Here is a 14,961-nt window from a genome sequence, read left to right as displayed (position 1 = left end):
ACTCACTCTGTGTGACACTGACTTACCTGAGAGCCAGCAGAGTGTGAGTACCTTGACAAGCTGCCAAACACACGCACACACACACACACACACACACACACACACACACACACACAAACACACACATACACACACACACAAACACACACATACACACACACACAAACACACACATACACACACAAAGACTTTTTCTCTCTATAGCTGACACCACTACGCCTCAGGCCAAAAGACCTGAAAAACAGGAAGTCATTCTGTCCGAATGATGCTCAATTCTACAGTAAGGAGAAGAAATGCATCTCCTCCAGGGTCATAGATGCATCTTTCCTCAGTATGAACTATTAATGCCTTTAAGGAGGACAAATCCAAATTTAAAGGGTTCTTCTTGAGTTCACTCTAAAAGTGGGTTTTTGGGTTTGCAAAACAACCTTTCAACCTTTTTTCTTTTCTTAATCTGAAGAACCCTTTTAAGAACCACTATTGTGAAATGGAAAGCTTCCATGGATGTTAAAGGTTCTTCATGGAACTAGATGCCAAAAAAAAAAATAAAAAATAAAAGAACCTTTATTATTCCCTTATTATTAACCTTTATTTATTAGTGTTCCAGAATGTCTAACATTGTTTGTGTAGTAAGGGTTTTTTATTTTCGCTTTGCACAATACAGAGAAATCAAAATGATTTTGAAAGAGAGGACATGAAGCATTCATCATAAATTAAGTGTTTTAGAATGAGCCATGTCGCAAAACAATTACCAGCGTAATCAAACAAGTTGCTGTGAATTTACATTTTTCATTTACCTGCAGTGTATCACAATCATGGCTTTGTTTTCCGGTTTATTCCCTGTCGGCATTGGTGTGATGACTTGTATGAGGATTCCCATTGTAAGGACTCCCACTCAAGTCAGTAACTACCTTCTTGTTATTTTGGCATCTTATTACTTTCCATCTGCCGTAACTGCCTGCACAGCCGTTGAATTGAATTTTTTTTTAATATATTGTGTTGACTGTAAACAGTGTGCACTGATATTATGGGATTTGTTATCATGCTTTGCCACAAATGTGTGTTTTTTGGAAACTGTAATGATTAAATTGTTCCCATAGTGTTCACATCATTCTCTGTCTTCTCTTAAATAAGTCTTTAAGGATTAAGATTAGATTCATTTTGAAGCCATTCATGCACAAATGTAGGCAATGGTAAGGGTTCAGATAATGGCTTACAAACATTTCTCACAATTGTGTTAGTGAATGCCAGGACATCAAGACAAACACTATTTCCCCATCATTCAAAGTGCTGTTTTTCAGTGAGGTTGTCTGTGAGGACAGAGAAAGACAGACAGATCATCAGTGTGGAAAAGGATTAGCATGTTGCACAACGTGATAAGGCTTATCTTTACTGCCAACTGCACAAGATGTAGAAAACTCTCTGTCACAGCTGATAAACCAACCATCAATCACTAAATCACTTTAAGTAAATACAACACCTATGTGAATTTGAACATCATTTAATCATCATCCACATTTATTTAAAATTTCGGGTGGATTGTTTCGGTTGGTGAGCAATCTAGATTGAGTTTTTTGAAGTTTAAATACCAAACATTAGCCTATATCTTCCATTGCTCCTTCTCTCGCTATCTCTGTGAGATTTTCTATTAGAGGAATATAGGCCACCAAATGTAACCTGACTCATTTTGGGAACTGAATGAATTTCAAAAGTTCACACTTAAAAATAATCGGATAGAGTAAAAGAGTATGCGTATTTGGCGTGCTGTCGAAGGAGAGGGCTTGGAGCTTGAAATTTGGACCGAACCCAGAGTACTCCTCCCGTATCCCTGGCTGGAATAGGAACCAGTCGAGGGTGATGGAGGGATGCAGAAAAACGTCGAGAAACACAGGTGAGTCGGCTGCATGTATATATAGGCCTCCTCTCGTGCTGATTGGATAAGTAAGTAAGTAAGTAAAGTTTATCTATATAGCACCTATCACAGTGCAACAATTTAAATAAAAGAACAATAAAACACAGATAAAACTATCAAAGCTAAAAACATAAAAGCCCAATCAACTAAAAGCTTGTATAAATAAAAGTGTCTTCAGCTGCTTTTTAAAAGAATCAACAGATTCGACCACACACAGCGACAGGGGCAGGGCGATCCAGAGTTTGGGGGCAACTGCCTGAAAGGACAGGTCCCCCCGAGTTTTAAAGCTCGGGGACCATCAGGAGGTTTTGACCTGAGGAGTAGGGTAGGGGGTCAACAGGTCTGTGATGTACTGGGGGGCCTGTCCATGTAGTGCTCTAAAAGTCAAAATAATTTATAATCAATAATCAATTTTAATCAATTTTATAATCAATTCTATGTTTGACTGGAAGCCAGAGGAGTGTGGATAAAAGTGTGTAATGTGTGTCCTTCTGTTGGTTCCAGTTAAAAGCCTGGCTGCAGCGTTTTGCATTTGGAGACGACTCAGAGAAGATTTGAATGTGTTTCTCCTGTCCTTTGTTAATAAAACATTATTTTGTGACATGCATTTTGTGACAAAATGCAGTTATGCTTTAAAGGTACAATACGTAAGATTTATACATTATAATATCCAAAAACCACTAAAGCAATGTTATATATTTTGTTGACTTGTGTACTTACATTATCCCTAATGTTTCCAACAATGTTTAAATTGAGAAAAATACACAATTTTAACCAGTGACACATTGCATTGCCTGTCAATGGCATCATAATCCCCCCTACCCTCAGTTGTCCTTATAACCATAGATATACAAACATAGATTCCTCATTAGTGGCTGTTTCTATGGGCCGCTACACGTGACGCAAGTCGTCGTCCGCCATTTTGAAACAGTCAAAACACTGGCCCATGAACATTAGAGAGCAAGACTGTGCATCTGCAACCGTAGTTAGACACATGTGTGAATATCTATATCTGCAATAGACTTCAGCAGAGGATTATGCTAAACTAACTAACACAACATGAAAATTACATAAAAATGAAAGTGCTTAAAAATGCATGTGTATATGTGTAGAGGAAAAAAAGACACCCCTTAAAATGTTGAAAGGCATTTGTGCGTTAAAAACATATTTTTTCCTGGTATAAATTGGTGTAAATTCATAATTTTCATTTATCAGTTCATTGTGTAGAAAAGAATGCTTTGTTGCCGTTTATGCTTGCTGCCTGTAGAGGGCGCTGAACGCTATTGTTTCAAGGTAATGCACCGGGCGAGTCAGAGTCAATTAAATATTGTCAAAGACTGCAGCCAGTACTCCTGTTTTACAGCGTACATTCAACTTACCCACTCAAGCTTCCCAGACTTGAGGTGGGTAACATTACCATAGTATAAAAACCTGTAATATTGAGTTAATACATATAAAAATACAAACCAACACATTCTCACTTGTGATGGTTGTCCCATTTCTTATGGTAGGTTTCACAAAAAGAAGCTGCGCAATGTTGTGGCATTATTGATTCTTATATGTAAAGACACGCAGTCCGTTCCAAGATGGCGGGAGCGCCAACGTGTCTGGAGTGGCCGAATGTGGTTTCTAGGTATAAATATCTACTGGTAGAAACCATAGAAACACAGTTGCACTTACTTAATAATTCAGAAGTAGTAGCTGTAGCGTCAAAGTCGACGTTCTCTGGTACCATTTAGCAATCCACAGTTGTTTGTTTTGCACATTCGTGATGGACCACAATTATTCATTATTGCTTGCGGGTTCTGACGCCAAAGATAATACGGCTTTGGGGGGTGAACACACAACAAGGGTGAATGTACTATTCAATTATTTATGAATAAAAGAAAGCACCAGTCATAGTGCATCTTTCATTGCACGAAAATTCATTTTGCCCACAAAATGCTCAGGGTTTGAATTAGATGTAGGCTATTTTGTCCACACAAGGGATCTTTGTGTGGATCACAAAGTGGTATTTATCTGAAAGATGTTTTTGTGCACTTGATTTCATGATTGATGCATTTTGTAAACAAAAATATGTGGAGGATATTTTACAAAATGTACTTTGAAAAACACAATATGAAGTACTTTTTTAGTTTTTGTCAGTCATTGTTGTTTTATGGAAAAGAGCAGTGATTATTCAGAATAGTGTTTTACAGCAATATGGGCTTGGAATGGCATGAGTAAATACTCTTTACAATTTTTGAATGTTCTCCTTTATGTGGCCTTTTTCAAATTGTATTATTATTAACATTATTATTCATATTTTGTTATCAGTTTTTATCTCTGTTTAGATATTTTGCTTGGTCAATGAACAACATATAATTTTGCTTAAGTTTTTGAATGTTGCTTTTGAGAAACTGAATTATTCATGATCAAACAACATTTCACCTTCTCTTGGTTTGTCAAGAACTCAATTCTCTACTTCACTCTCTCCACACCTTGGTGACAGAGGACTACAGATGAGGCTAGTTGCATGCTGATAAATTCTCTCTCTGTGTGTGGCCATGTTTATAAGATTTATTCATATATGCATACATGTGTATAGATGTATAGTATACACATGCATCAATGTATATATGAATACATATTAAACATAAAAAATAGATATTTTATATGTGAACATGTGCATCAGTCAGGATTAATGTTTTGGTCTGGGCAGAAGAATATCTTACGGCTTTATTTGTATCCACATTTAAACGACATGTATGTCAGAAAAGATGTCAACATTTGTTTGGAAGACCTAAACTGCACCTTGGAGAGTTGTTGGGTTACTTTTCTCTAAGAACTCTCGTTCTTAAACGACTCTCCTTTCCTTCTTTCCTATTTCATTCTCTCTCTTCTGAGGTAGGCTACTTAAGCCATTTCCAGGGCCAAAGCCCTTAGCCTGTCACTTATTGATCATTTCAATAACCCTCCTGTTCCTGTTGGGCTGAAATTGAGCAATTTTACATCCTCCCTGTTTTGCCCTCGAATCAGCACCTAGTCAAGTAGAACGTGTCAAACCTGGCAGTGGTGATTAAGGAAGAGGACGTGATCATGAAGATTATTGTCGTAATGCTCAACACTAAGTTATAGCCCTACCTTCTGGGATGAGGGTTGTCTTGTTAAAATGTTGATAAAGGTGTGAATACGTTGCGATGTGCACGTTTCGCGACAGTTCCAAAGTGAATGTCCACTGTCCAGTGAGTGGCGCTAAAAGCGTGTTTAGTTTTTTTCCGGAACAGATGAACGTGAATAGGCTGTGGCAACATTTTATTACGTTGAAGTTTGTAGCCTACCTCCCAGCAAACACAAAACGTTTTTACAACTTTTCCCAATGTTGTATTTTGGTTGCAATTAGGTAATGTTATAGTACAACGTTTTTAAAACGTTTTTGTGTTTGCTGGGCTATCACCGCAGTTCTGAATTGAAATGTCCGGTGAGTGACGCTAAAAAAATGCTCCATTTTAAAATGACGTACACCTACACAAAACCCTAAACCTACCCGATTGTGTTAACAAAAGCAAATATGGAATAAAAACGCAATCGTAACTATGGCATTTTAGCTTGTTTTTGAGTTTTTTTATCGTCACTCATCTATCACGGTAAGTAGCCTACAATTCTGTACCAGCTGAGCGACCGAGCAAGCTTACGTCAGAAAAACCGGACATATGGAAGTGGGTAAGTGATGCAAACTCCAAAATATATTTGTTTACTGTGGTAAAAAGTGTTTTGAGGTCATAATTGAGCAAGGAGCCGCGTGAAAACAAGTCTTCATTAATCCGTAATCTCCCCCTCTAATCATAATTGCGTGTGAAAACGATTTAAAGTGCTTGCTGTTACTGTCTCTAGTGTTCATTTCTGTTAGAAACTGCAGTGATTGGTACGTTCTTTGCGTTTTGCAAAAATGTTGCCACAGGTGTGCTCCGTTTTCCAATGAGCCTGTGTTGCGTAGTCGAGAGTCGTTTTTATTTGGCTACTAGCCCTTTAAAAGATCACTGCATCAGGACTTTGAGCACCCTGGAGATTCAGCAGTGGTGAACTGGCTTCAGGTTCCACATAAACAATGGATGAGAGAGACAGAGAGAGGAAGAGGAAGATGATAAAGATCAGACAGAAGTTTTATGCTAAAGCATTGAACTCTGGATTGTGCTTAATTTTCTACAAGCAATCATGGAGGGTTTTTTGTTTTCGAAATGATCTACTTTACTATATAATGCTGGGTCTGTTTGACGTATTATACTGTTGCTGTTACCTGTGTTTTCAGATACTATACCTTTTTCCAAAGTAAATAGGTTTGAATTATGAAATGGCACTGAATGAACTATGGGATCACTGTCTGTGTGCTTAAGTGCACTGTTGCTGTTTTTTCTGTTTTAAACAGAGCATGTTGTCTTTTTTAATCTCATCGTCTGTGTGAGACTTAGCTGGCACGATGCAATGAATAAAAGATGAACTGTTTCTCTCTTTCTCTTTGCTTGAGGTGTTGTGGCCGGTTCTGTCTCTGTTCAAAGAGGATAGTTTGCATAATTACAGCCATCAGACTGACAATCCATAGTTGCAGTGATCTCTCTGACTTTATGTAGTTTTATTGTAATAGTCTAATTGGTGCAAATATCATAAGTAACATTTTTCCTTTTCCTTGAATAGATTAGATAAAATATAAAGAGTTACCTACCATAGGTACCTGCAGTATGAACGTTCAGAAAATAATCTGAAATTTGTCTTAAATATTCATATATTATTAGTTGCTTGTTATCAGTTGTGTGTTATTAATTAACCTTATAATTAACCTTATATAGTATTTATTTCCTGTGTTTTCAGTTATGTTTGTCGGTTGATGTTAGCGCATGGTCTGGTTTGGTTATGGTTATCTTTCTTTAAATAAAGCCACTTTGTGAATACTTCATCATCGTCTGTCTTCTACCTACCTACACCACGCTGAGTCTTCCATAAATAAAGGAGAAGAACAAATGAACACATTCACACACATTCAATTATGCCTAAATGAAATAACCAAGGCTGCAGCTGCCAATAGATTTCTATGCACTTATTCAGAGCAATTTATACTCTTTTTTAATCAGCCGTTTAAAGTTACAGTTTGAGACATTTATCAATAGAAATGTATCGACTAATTCAATTTTGACAGCATTAATTGTTTATTAATTTTCCCAGCATTGGTCATGGACACGATTATTAGTTCATGTAAACATTGTGCTTTGATAAAATGTGAAGTGGTTGATAGTGAATATAGTGTATTAAAGGGTAACTAAACCCTAAAACAACTTTTTTTAGTTAATGATCTATAAGACTGGGGCTTTATTAATGCTGTTCATTGATTCAAGTAATTTTTTTTACATTTGTGTTTAAAGTGTTTTAATTCTACAAAATATGGTGTAAAAACGTCTGAGTGCTGCCCTCTTCAGGTTGAACGGTGGCTACTGCAGTTGAATTTTCTTATTGAAAGTTGTGGTACCCTCTGACGTCAGCTAACCACGCTCTTGCCTACAGAGAGACGCGTCTCAGATGCACGCCCCCCCCCCCCTCCGCTGGGCTCTGCCTACATTTCCAGCATTTTTAAAATATTGCCAGTGGGTGGAGTCAGGCTCTGACCAGGGGTTTAGTTACCCTTTAAAGGTGCTCTAAGCAATGTTGGGTGACGTCACTTCTTGTTGACGTTCAAAGTATTGTCAAACAAAACGGAGGCTAGCTCAACTCTCCCTCCTCCTCACCTCATCCCATCCCCTCCCCCTCCCTTCTGTGTTTCCTGAAACAGAAACGGAAACTTTTCCGATGTAAATTCGGGACTTCGCGCGTTCCTTCTGTTTTTCCCCCTTCTTTGCTATTTGTTCATCAGAACGTCGTCTCTTTGGTCGTGTGTCGGCCATATCAAAATTCTCGAGAATGTACATTTTAAACGTTAGTCGTTGTCATTGTCTAGGACATCTCTCCTCTAGCTAACTTCCCTCTTCATGCTTCTCTCTCCTCCACTCCCCACCCCCAAATCATTCTTGTCGGTTATTGGCTGGAACACTGCTTGTTATGTTTCGTGGTGCAGGCTGGCCCAGTACAGAGACCGTGTTTTTTACAGTGTGTTCAGGGGACAGGCAGCTAGCAGATAGTGAGGAGATGTTTGCTGTATGTGACAAAAAATGTGTGACAAGGAGGCAATAAGTCTTGGTTATCTTGGTTCGCATGGACCAAACTAACCTGGGTACCAATTCTTCTTCAGTTAAAACTGAATAATAGACTGAATGACTTTGATATCAAGGCTATATGAGCTGCATTCTGCAAGCCACTTGAGGTTAACAGACTCTTTACCTTCACAAATGATGTTTATTGTCAAGGAGCACTTTTGCACAAACCTGAAGAAAGGATTATGTAGCAAGGTTAGATGTTATGGGAAGAACGAGGCGGGAACCGGTGAACAATCAACAGATTTTAATAAATAAATAAATAAATAAATACAAAACGAAAATAAAGGTCCCTCACGGACGACTGCTGCCACATAAAACAGAAACAAAACAATAAAATAAAATCCAGGCCTGGCCTCTCTCGTCCTTCACCATCGTCGCTCCTCCTTTTATGCTTCCGCTCCTCCGTGAGAGATACGAGACCGGTGCGTCGCGCAGGTGTCGCTCATCAGCAATCACGCCACCGGCCTCATGCCGTTCTCCCACGGCCCTCGGCCTCGTCTGGGTTTGCTGATTCAGTTTGCTGAGCAATAGCTCATAACACTAGAGCATTTCTTACAGGTCGCAACTCCAAGGTCCTGTGTTCTTCATTCCTTTGTCCAATTGACTGTGACGGACCACCACCATGAACCAATCAATACTATCAATACTCAATGTGCCTCTGCTTCTCCCTTATCTGAATAAACAAGGAAAACTTTGTATAGACCATGAGATCAGATGTACTTATCTATACAATGCAGGGCCTTAAATGCATGACCACTGATCTATTTTAAAGAATGATGTTACTGGAAATGCTTTTATAAATCACCTTGAAATGTGAAAACTTCTATTGTGAAAAAAATAATATAATGAATATAAGACATAATTTGTTTGAAGGTCAATACGGTACTTCACATTGTACTGTGATTGTGCCTTTCAATTACCGCCATATTTCTCTCTCTCTCTAGGTCAGTCCACCTGCTTGGCGAAATCAAATTAATTGTCTGTGAATTTTTATGTAATCGTACAATTTCCCACTGTGCTTTTACCCTCTTTCTTTCTTTCATTCTATTATTATTTTTTACATTTTATATTTACTCTTTTTCTTAAGTTTCCCTTTTTTTTTTGTATGCTTCATAGAACAATGAGCAGTCGCTTCAATACTTGAGTGAATTGAGACTGCAGGATAAAGGTTTCAGTTCCTTCTATTACATTTTCATCACCATTAGACAGAAAAATGCAGTGTTGACAAAATAAACATTAATTATTGCAAATCAGTATCTGAATGCATTGACAAAAGCTATCAACATTTGTGTAACTTTATAAAAGATGTAAATTAATAAAAGTAACATTGCTTTGGTCACACACACAGACGCGTGCGTAAATATGATCTCCTGACCAATGTTTTTTCCTTTAGTCTAATAAATATTCATCAGAGTGATGATGTGATGTCATAAAGGTAAATAACTATGAATGCAATATGTGTATGTACATATATGTGTATGTATAAATAAAATGGAATAAATGGATACAATAAATGGAAAAACCTGAAAAACAAAGTGGAAAAAACAAAGTGGAAAAACTAATGACAGATGTGGGTCATGTTTTGTTCCATGAATCATTGTTAATTGCTTCAAACAAGGTTACAAATGATCTTCAAACAGTATATTATTACTACAGATGGAGACGGATTGTCCTTCTTTGCCATACACTACCATCGCAGGACAGAAAAGAGCAATATAGGTTAAACAAGACTAAGGGCCTTGCCTGAGGCCTGAAACATTGTTTGGTGAAAATGACCTGCCATCATTGAATCCAACAGCTGATGGTGAGGACAGGAGGAGTGCTGCATAAAGGTCACTGGAGAAGAAGACTGTCGAGTGATTATTGAATAAAGGACAGACTTGACAATAAACACCCGTAAGGCTAGTACTGACAGCAGTTCACTTGCTCCTTTACTTAAAGAGATGTGTATCCATGAGTAAATATGCAGTTTTCACTCTACTATAGTGGACTCAAGTACTGTAAATTGGGACGATTCATACTAATGGAACTATTAAACTGTGTAGAAGTTTATGAGCTGCAGTTTATTGAAGCCTCTGATGTGAAAGACTGATTTGGTTATAGTGGCAGATGTGTGGTGATGCATCATGTGTGTCAAGGCCAGACGCCTATAAACAACATTAACACTCCGAGACAAGAGCGTGCTGAGTCTTCTACGAGATGACATATGTGCTTTGTCTTTCCAATTCTCTCTCTCTCTCTCTCTCTCTCTCTCTCTCATGATTGAAAGAAAACTTCAGCACCATCTACGGGCGATGAATAATAGACCAAGTTCAAAGACTTTAAGAATAGTGACAGCTCTTCATTTTACTATAAGCCAAGGACACAAATCAGTAGGGCTACGTAACAACTTTCCAAACACATGTGCATGCTTATCAGACAGCAGAAGGTTATGTTTGCATAACAACAATGTACTAAAAACGTAAAGACAGTTTTTCGCATAATGACGACAACGTTGTCAAATGTTCCCGTTCACACTGATCCGCGAAAACGATTAAAAACGCTGTATTATGCATGCCAGGCCAGTAGTTGGCGATGTCACTTTGTAAAGATACACTACGCACCTGTAGACTGAGCATGTAATATGCACACAACTAAGTCACCATTTTCACAAATTCGCGTTTTAGTAGTTTACATAAAGGTAATGTTTTACTTGCACTTTGAAACCTGTTTTCAAAATTTACGTTTTTAGGCCCCCAAAATGTAAATGAACGGCCAGAACGCACAAAAGTTTTTAGTTGAAAACAGTGTTGTATAAACAGCCCCTAAAAAAGGCTCCAAAGTGGGGTTTTCGAAAGTGAGGCTCCGGTGGGAAGAACCCCGGAAGTAAAGATAAACAACAATGCCTTGGACTACCAACCTGAAGCTGCTGCTGCGATGTACACTATTGGATGTTAATATCCAATATAGGATATGTATATAGTTCATTCTTGCTTTTTTTTTTACTTTCTGAATTATATATAAAAAAAATAATTTTATTTATAAATTAATTTCACTGTATATAGTCTAAAGTATGAAAGAAATGTATGTACAGTTTTAGAATTGACACAACATCATTAAACACAACAATACGCCATCGCATTCACGACTCTCCTGTGATTAAAGGCGACACTTCCGGTTTTCTTCCCACCGGAGCCTCGCTTTCGATTTCAAAATAACGGCTGCGTGAAATCAGCGTATACCATAGAAGAACCATTTTGGGTTCCCCAGAGAACCTTTCAGTGATCAGTTGAAATCAACTATTAATCCAGATACATCTGAAAATGCCGTTTTCGTTTCAAAACGCTCTCGTCCACATTGAATTTTCAAAAAAAGCTAAACTCATTTTAATGTCCTGTCGATGGGCCCCATTGATTTCCATACAGTATGGAGTAAAAAATACTATGCAGTCAATGGGGTCCATCAACTGTTTGGTTACCGACACTCTTCAAAATATCTTCTTTTGTGTTCAGCAGAAGAAATACATTCATACAGGTTTGGAACAACTTGAGGGTGAGTAATTGATGACAGAATTTTCATTTTTGGGTGAACTAACCTAATTTTAATAATCTGAAGAACCTTTTGTGAAATGGAAAGGTTCCATGAATATTAGTCAATTTGTTCACATTCATGTTCATGTTTCTTATCTGCTTTATGGTTTAGATCCCAAGGTTTGCATCAGAAGATTTATGGCTTGATATAAACCCTGGGTGAATATTCTGCCTAAAAGATATGGAGAATAAAACCGAGAGATAGCATTAGTCATTAGTGTGCGTTGCTATGTGAATGAGATACGGCCGATCCCCCATAACCTCTTACAGCTGTATAATGTCATAATGTTCTAATAAGAAGTAGACGACTTGACCAAAGAATCCTCCCTGACCTGTTTAAATGAAGACAAATGGATGGAGGAGAACATCCTTAAATGTGATGTTTGCTCGCTTAATGACCATGTTTGTTCCCGTTGTCTGTGATTGAGTGTATTCATTAGGCTTGATGTGCCCACAGACGTCTCTGGCAGCAGAACACAAAGGCCTTTGACCATCTCTGCTGCACGTTAATGGAATCTGAACTACATTAAAGGTTGAGAAACAGAGAAAAGCATCAAACTTTATGTAATTGGAATCGCTTTAGGGTTTCCTTGCTCGGTGCTCTTTGCTTGTATTCATTAATAATACTATACATGAAAAAATACAACATTAAGGGAGAAAAGTGTTCAAATTAGAACAACGTGAAAGATAATGAAGAATTATCTGGGCAAACACACTATTGCAACTTTTCATGCAACTGTAGGGCTGAGCAAATATGGGCAGAACTCTTTATTGCCCTACTTCAGAAATCCTTTTAAAGGAATACATCAGAATTAAAAGTGGCACAATGGCCTTCATCATCACAGTATGCTAATGCCTATCTAGTGCAGGGATTTCATCGATATGCTGACTGAGGACTGTTGGGACACTCCAGGCACAGGATGGTTCTGTCGGGAGAGACAGAGTCGTTTGCACCTCAATGACACGTCTGTACCATTTGTTTCACAGGACATATGCTTTCAACTACATACTGTTTATTTACTAGTGTGTTCTAATATGTAACTATGCCATGTTTGGTCTCATCTGACAGCTTATAAACTGAAATGAATGTTAGTGAACATAACAGAGATATTAAAGTATCCTAATGTACAATCTAAGTACTATTGGTTAAACATGCATTGAGGAGAATATGTTAATGTTCTTCTCCCCCTCTTGATCACCACACATTTGCCTCATCTTTTGGTTTCCTGTCGGTCTGTTTCGGTGTTGGTATTCCATGTTAAACAATGCTTTGCTCAGGGTATAAGAAGGAAAGGTAACTGCTGATCTGGGAGAAAGGCTTTAACCCCGCCACTCCCGCACACCAGTGCGTAACCTCATACTAGGAGAAAGGCTTTTACTGAGTGTAAAATCAGACTCACATAACTGAAAACTTACAGATACATCAAGAAGTGATATCTTAATTTATAATTCTTTTAGGTTTTCAGTCATGGAAATCTGATGATGATGATATTTATATTATAACATAATTGTGATAAGTAAGACTTTTCATTTTTAATAAATTGGCTTGTCAATCAAATCAGTGTCCTCTAAAAGGATATGTTATTGTAATACAGGGTCCAAGGACATCTTCAGTAAACATGAAAGATTTACTTTTAAGAAAACATCTCTTTATAGTCAACAATACAGTAAAGAGATAGTAGCTATATTTTTAATAATCTGCATAATGATCTAATGGTCGGATTCATGCAGAAGACAAATAACTGGAGTTTGGGTGGGAAAAAAATGTCTCAGATCCATTAATTAGGTCATAAATCTCATTTTACCATCCTGAAATTGGATGTTATTAATTATTCAAGAATAGAACCAATATCAAATTATCAAGTGGATAATTAAACAGCAATTTTTAGTTTTAGTGTCCAGTGGGTGGCAACAGGCGGATGTATAGTGTTAGCAAATGAAGTGCTTTTACTGACGCAGCTCGTGTACTTTTTATAGTGACATTTTGTACTACATTGCTCATTTAAAAGGTAAATTCAAGTAGAATCAAAGGTCTGAATGCCTGACAGTGAGCAAAGATGGTGCAACCTCGATCACTTAACTGCCTTTTTATTCTGCACCTGAAAAAAGCATTATCCACTTTATATATTTTCAGCAATTTCATAAGTGAATGACCTTAACATATCTTAAAGTAGGCTTCATTTTTAATCACTTTGGCATTATTTGCATGAGTACGTGGTTTTAAAATGTTTTGATTGTCCAACTAAATATTACAGACAGGATTTTCTTTGTTCTCTATTTATCTCATAAGCTCAATTGTTTGCCGTATCATATGCAAGCATTTGCAATATATCAACATAGACTGTAAAAAAGAAGAGGCATTCAAGGAATTTGTAAAAGAGGTCCCTCAGAGAGCTAGTGTCAAGGTGATGAAACCTTGAATAGCTATTACCGGCTTTATGGATTTTTTCATGGATGTCAATTTGGTTATGTAAGTGTATTTAAATAATGTGATGGGAAAACAAGAATGATTGACTATAGCTGTGATACAAGTTGGAAGTACCACTTTTGTACCAAGGTTTTGAATACCACCTACTTGTGAAAATAGTACCAAAGTGACAAAAAGTCCCAGCTCTCTCTCACAAACACTTAATGTTCCACAAATTTATAACATGATTGATGTTTCAAAAATGAGTCCAATTCATTTATAGTCACATTAAGTGGGTTAACCAAGCAATACGGATTAAGTAGTGTTCTTTGTTGTTAGATAAAAATGTGTAATTAAATATCATGTATATTGGATTTCATTTTGAGTTGTAGCTATGTCACACTACAATAGTGTTGGTGGCACAATTTGATACAGACTTTATCTTATATTGTCCTGATTCGGTCATTTAGTAGTAGCCTATATGGGGAATCTCAACTGGTTTCCTTTTGTTTGCTATATCAATCATTGTATCATCTCCAATATTAGAAAGCTGGAAGTTCTACTTGCATTCTAATTGGTAAAATTGGCAGAGACAAATTGCAATAGAGGTAGCAGGCACCTAGTAACCCTGTTAGAGCTGACAATAATGGGTGAATTTCACTTCCCATGTATTGGATTTTATGTTATTTGAAGTCCAACACATGTGCTAACACTCAGTCATTAAAAAATGAATATTGCACTTTTGGTTTTGGGATGTCAGTGTGGTGATTTAAAATCTAATTTGTGGGCGGTTTCAATAAGTAGATGCCATCATATGGCTGCATGCAGCCTGCAAGTGGGCTTCCCTTCATTCCC

This window comes from Abramis brama (assembly GCF_963993115.1).
Source record: "Abramis brama genome assembly, chromosome: 2".
Classification (NCBI taxonomy): Eukaryota; Metazoa; Chordata; class Actinopteri; order Cypriniformes; family Leuciscidae; genus Abramis; species Abramis brama.
This window is presented reverse-complemented; position numbering follows the sequence as displayed.